Source organism: Elephantulus edwardii, unplaced genomic scaffold (genome assembly GCF_000299155.1).
Source record: "Elephantulus edwardii isolate Elephantulus edwardi_28Jun2011 unplaced genomic scaffold, EleEdw1.0 scaffold00042, whole genome shotgun sequence".
Lineage (NCBI taxonomy): Eukaryota > Metazoa > Chordata > Mammalia > Macroscelidea > Macroscelididae > Elephantulus > Elephantulus edwardii.
In genome coordinates this window covers 7,540,758-7,547,332 of record NW_006399792.1, presented here as the reverse complement: position 1 = coordinate 7,547,332, position 6,575 = coordinate 7,540,758, and positions in this window count along the sequence as shown.

Sequence of the window (6,575 nt, the reverse complement as noted above, 5' to 3'; positions counted from 1 at the left end):
TCTCTTCACTTCCAGCAAGTAAGATTTTGCCTTCTGCATAAACTGTTGCAAGTTTTTCTTGCAGATTGTTGACAAGTCTTCCTCTGATCCTGATGCTACATTCTTCTTCATAGAGTCCAGCTTTCTGAATGATTTGCTCAGCATACAGACTGAATAGGTATGGAGGGAAGATTCAACCCTGACATACACCTTTCCTGAATTTAGACCATGCAGCATTCCCTTGTTGTGTTCAGACCCTTAGACCCTTGATCTAAGTATAGGTTTCACATGAGCACAATTAAGTGTTCTGTGATTCCCATTCTTCTCAGTGTTAGCCATAATTTCTTACTATCCACACAATCAAATAGTTAGTTGTTGTTGTGAATCAATGAGTTGGAACCGACTGACAGCTGACACTCTGTGGGGTCAATGAAGCACAAATAGCCATTATTCTTTGCTTTTACCCAGGATCCATTTGACATCATCAATGATATCCCTAGTTCCAAGGCCTATTCTAAACCCAGCCTGAACTTCTGACAGTTCTGTCAATGTACTGTTCTACTCTTCTGAATGATCTTCAGCATTATTTTTCTTGCATGTAATATTAACAGTATTGTTTTATAATTTCCACATTCTGTTGTTTCACCTTTCTGGGAATGAGAACAGGTATGAATCTCTCTTCTACATTCTGTTGGTTCACCTTTCTGGGAATGAGAACAGATAATAACCTCTTTCTGTCAGTTGACCAGGTAGCTGTCTTACAAATTTACTGGCACAGATTGTTGAGCATGTGCAGGGCTGCATGTGTCATTTGAAACATGTCACTTGGTATCCAATCTATTCCTAGGGCTTTATTCTTTGCCAGTGCCTTCAGTGCAACTTGAAATTCTTCCTTCATTACCATTGGCTTTTGATTATAGCGTACTTCTTGAAATTTTTCAGTGTTGGCCAATTCTTTTTAGTATTGTGGCTCTGTAGTCTCTCCATCTTCTTTCCCCCCCTCTTTCTAAATTTTATGTTGATTTTCACACAAAATTCTTATGCATTGTATTTCATTAATAAACATTATGTTTCACACTTTCTATCATTCACATTGTGTTTCAAATAATTATTCTCATTGTTATGTGCTGTCAAATCACCCTGCTACCCATAGCAACCCTATGTACAGCAACTCTGAAGCCTGTCCTGTCCTGAACCAGTCTCACTGATTCTCACACACCTACCCCCATTGCCCCAGACACAATATCAATCCATTTCATTCAGAGTCTTTCTCTCCTGAACTGTCCCTCCACCCGTAGAGCATGATGTCCGTCTCCAAGGACAGACCTTACCATGTGCCCAAAATATATGAGATGGAGCCTCAAAATCCGAGGCCGCGTGCCTCATTGTATCAGTTGACAAGACCATCAAGAACCCCCAAACCACCATGGATGCCCCCTCCTGGAGCCCAGGGCCAAGGTCAGGGTGCCCCTTATGAGGAGACCACTAAGGATGGTCTTGGGCTGGCTGGAGTGTACATACTTCACTGTCCCCGTCGCGCCTGAGTGGTCTCAAAGGAAGGGGTAGTACTTGGTCCAGTCCCTTGTCCCTAGACATTGTTTAAATAAACTGAAGGCTTAATGTTATCTTAGAAAAAAATAATAATTCTAGCCTTCAAGGAGAAACTTAGTTTCACCCTCACAAAGACAGACATATTTGTTTCCTTGATGGTCCATGGTAAGATCAAGACTCTTCTCCAGCACCACACTTTGAAGGCATTAATTCTTCTGTCATCTTTAATCATTGTCCAGCTCTCTGATGCATATCAAGTAATTGTGAAGACCCTCATCTAGTTTAGGTGCACTTTAGTCTCTAGACTGACGTTGCTTTTCAGTATTCTGGAGAGGTCCCTGACAGATTTTCCCAATGCAATTTGTCTTTTGATTTCCTTAATGATGGTTTTAAAAGAGTTGATTGTGGAGCTGAACAAGCCGTAATTGTTAACTATCTCAATCTCATCACTATCCATGCTGATGCTGCCAATTGGCCCAGTGGTGAGAATCTTTGTCTTCTTGGTGTTGAGCTCCAATCCATATTGATTACTTCAGTCTTTGACCTTCTGTAACAAGTAATTCAGGTCTGCCTCAGTTTCAGTAAGTAAGGTGTGTCATCTGCATGAGTCTTCCCCCAATCCTGATGCCACTTTCTTGCTCATAAAGCCCAGCTTTTCAATGATCTGCATATAGATTAAAAACAGATGGAGACAGGATGCATCCTTGAAACATTCATTTTCTACTTTTGGACCATGCAGTGTTTCCCTGCTTTTTTCTGAGGACTGCTTCTTGGTCCAAGAACAAGTGTTCTGGGATTCCTATTCTCCTCAAAGTTGGCCACAATTTATTGTAATCCACACAGTCAAATGCCTTTGCATAGTCAATGAAACACAGATAGGTATTCCTCTGGTACTCTCTGCTTTCTGCCATCATTATTATACATTGTGTTTAATGAAATGAATCACCATTGATCTATGCCACCATTACCCTGTGTTTTCAGGTCCCCACTGGATGTATAAGAAAATTGTCCATGAAGAATGCAAAAGAGCATTACAAAGGCTAAAGAAGAAAAGACCAGGATGGATGTCAGATGAGACTCTGAATTCTACATCAGAGTGCCAAGAAGCTAAAGCTAAAGGAAGAAACCAAGAAATCAAAGACCTGAACAGAAAATTTCAAAAGGCAGCTCAGGATGACAAAGTGAGATACTATAACGAAATGTGCAGAGAGCTGGAGTCAGAAAATCAAAAAGGCCGAACCTGCTCAGTGTTTCTGAAGCTGAAGGAGTTGAAAAACAGATTCAAGCCACAGGTGGCAATACGTAAGGATACTTTGGGTAGAATACTAAATGATCGAAGAAGCATTAAAAGAAGATGGAAGGAGTACACAGAGTCACTGTATCAGAAGGAATTGGCTGACATAGAAAAATTGCATGAAATAACATATGAGCAAGAGCCTGTGGTGATGAAAGAGGAAGTTCAAGTTGCTCTGAAGGAATTGGCAAAAAAAAAGGCTTCAGGAGTTGACAGCACACCAATTGACATGTTTCAACAAACAGATGCTGCCTTGGATATGCTCACTAAGTTGTGCCAAGAAATCTGGAGAACAGCCAGCTGGTCAACTGACTGGAAAAGATGGATATTTGTTCCCATTCCAAAGAAAGGTGACCCAACAGAGTGCAGAAATTATAGAACAATATCATTAATATCACAGCAAGCAAGATTCTGCTGAAAATTATCCAAAACCGATTGGAGCAATATGTCAACAGAGAACTGCCATTGTGCAGGCTGGATTTAGAAGAGGTCATGGTACTAGGGATATTATAGCTAATGTTAGATGGATCTTTGCAGAAAGCAGAGAATACCAGAGGAATGTCTGTCTGTGCTTCATTGACTATGCAAAGGCTTTTGACTGTGTGAATCACAGCAAACTATAGCTGACTCTGAGAAGAATGGGAATCCCACAACATTTGATTGTGCTGATGTGAAACCTATACTTGGATCAAGAGGCAGTCATCAGAACAGAGCAAGAAGACACAACATGGTTCAAAATCAGGAAGGGGGTTGGTCAGGGATGTATTTTGTCTCCATACCTTTTCAATCTATATACAGAACAGATCATCCAGAGACACTGGACTCTGTACGAGGAGGAATGTGGCATCAGTATTGGTGGAAGAATAATCAACAACCTGCATTATGCAGATGACACAACCCTGCTTACTAAAACTGAGGAGGACTTGAAACACTTGCTGCAGAAGGTCAAGGACTACAGCTTTCAATATGGATTGAGGCTCAACATCAAGAAAACCAAGAGTCTCACCACTGGGCCAATTGGCAGCATCAGTATGGATGGTGAAGAGATTGAGATAGTTAGCAGTTTTAGTTTGCTTGGCTCCACAGTCAACCCTCTTGGTAACAGCAGCCAGGAAATCAAGAGATGAATTGCATTGGGAAAGTCAGCTGTGAGGGACCTCTCAAGAGTATTGAAGGGCAACGATGTCAGGCTGGAGACTAAGGTGCACCTGATCCAGGCTATAGTCTTCGCAGTTACGTGCTACGCATCAGAGAGTTGGACAGTGACTAGGTATGATAGAAAGAGAATTGATGCCTTTGAGTTGTTGTGCTGGAGAAGAGTGTTGAATATACCATGGACTTCTAGGAGAACAAACAGGTTTGTCCTGGAGATGGTGAAGCCAGAATGTTCCCTGGAGTCAAGGATTCTGAAGCTTCATCTGACGTATTTTGGGCAATGTTGGCACTTAGGGCATTTAGGTCGCTATGAGTTGCAAGCTACTCGAAGGCACATAACAACAATAACAAGACTACTTGCATTGATTTTCATTTGGCTCAGGATAGAGCAGCATTTAGGTCGCTATGAGTTGCAAGAGACTCGGTGCCACATAACAACAACAACTGGATATATACAGTGAATGCTTGAAACACAGTTGTTGAATTAAACTTTATGTTTAAAGAAAATGGAGAATTATGAAAAATTTTAAATGATCTAGAAGTATTGAAAGAAGATGGGAAGTTAAGAAAGATGTCCGTCTTGTTTAATGCTTTCTGAAACATTCAAGATTTTGCCCATAGTGTATCTAAGTATCACAGCTTGAGGTTTATATTTGTTTTTCAATTCTTTCCACTTGAGAAATGTTTAGTGAGTTTTACTTGTTTTATTCTCTGACTCCAGCTCTCTGCATAGTCCATTATAATACTTAGCTTTCTCTTCTAGAGCTTGAAATCCTCTTATTTCAGCATCTCTTCCTTTTGCTTTGGCTTCTCGATGCTCTAGTGCAATTTTCAGAGTCTCTTCTAACACCCATTTTGGTTTTTTCTTTCTCCTCTGTCTTTGAGGAAACAAACGGTTTTCTCTGACTTTTTCCTGGTTTCACGGATGTCATCCTTGATGTCATCTTTAGGTAAGTGTCCATATAGGTAAGTGACTAACCATCCTGATGGGTGTAAAACCACCGAGGCAGTTCCTGAGATAAGGCCTTTTAATGTGAAAATGAGAAAGCTCCAGGCAAGCTGAGAAGAGGTGATGACTCTGCAGAAGTGAATTTCCCTTGGACTTTGTTTTCATGTGATTTAAACATAAATTTTAATTCAACAACTGTGTTTTGAGGACTTACTATGCACAAGCGCTTATAAGGGCAGACAAATTAGGGAGACACATTTCCTAATTCTTATGAGTTGTTTTGTTTTGCATTTTTTTTTCTTTTTAATCCACAAAGCCTGGTGAGAGGTGTCAAGTGTTAAGTCAGGAGTTTACATATTCTGGAGGAGAAAAGGAAAGAAGAGTCCCTGAAGGGTGGTGCTTCTCTCTTTCTCAGTCTCTTATTGTTTCAAATCTACCAGCTATTCCTTAGGAGAAAGATGCAAAATCTCCTGTCATTATGATGTATAGTCTCAGAAAGCCAATGAAGGGGTTACTATGAGATGGGACCCACTGACTCTTTTAGATTGACTTTCTTCTCTGGCACAGATTATAGTTACAAGTAGAAGAAAAAGAGAGCTTTCTACAACTGATTGCTATGTCTCCCACAATTTTTAGCAAGAAGGCATAATGAGCAGCTAATAAGTAGAAGTTAGATGGGATCAAACAGTCTTGAATTGAAATCCCTTTTCCACTGCTTTCTAGTTGGTAATTTGAGGGAAAGCTATTCAATCTCTCTAAACCTCTGTTTTCTTGTCTTTAACTGGTGCACAATTCCTTTATTATAGCTTAGTCATTAGGCTTAAATGAGATAAAGCATCTATTTGGTTTAATTGCTGAATTAAAAAAAGGAAGAACTTGCTTAGCATTTCTCAAGCAGGGAGAATGGATTTAAGCCTTGAATCACAATATTGAAAGATGTTATTGAAAGGGCAATGCATTGAATGACACAGAAAGCAACAAAAGAAGATGGAGGGAATACACAGAATAACTGTACCAAAAAGAACTGACTGACGATGAAAAATTTCAGGACTTACCATGTGAGCAGGAACCAACAGTTAGGAAGAAGCTGAAGTTGCATAGAATCATTGGCAAAAAATAAGAAACCAGAATCGATGGGATACTAATTGTCTTGTTTCAATTATCAGAAGTCCTGGATGTGCTCACCAATCTATGCCAGGAATTTGGAGGACAGTTGTCTGGCCAATAGATTGGGACAGATCTATATTTATTCCCATTTCCTAGAAGGTGATCCAACAGAACGTGGAAACTATTGAACAATATTGTTATCACATGCAAACAAGATCTTGCTGAAGATCATGAAGAAACAGATAGAATAGTACATAGATAGAGAATTGCTACAAGTTCAAGTAGGGTTAAGAACACACCGTGGCACCAGGGATATCATTGCTGATGTCAGATGGATCCTGGCTGAAAGTAAGGAATACCAGAAGAATGTCTATTTGTGCTTTACGGAGAACTTGTTTAGAGGTTCTAGCAGGGGAACTTCTTCAAAGCACAAGGAAGAATTCAAGATACTAAAGAGTTGAATAGAAGATTTCAAAAGGCAGCACAGGATGACAAAGCAAAATATTACAATGAAATGTGCAAGGAGTTGGAGTCAGAACT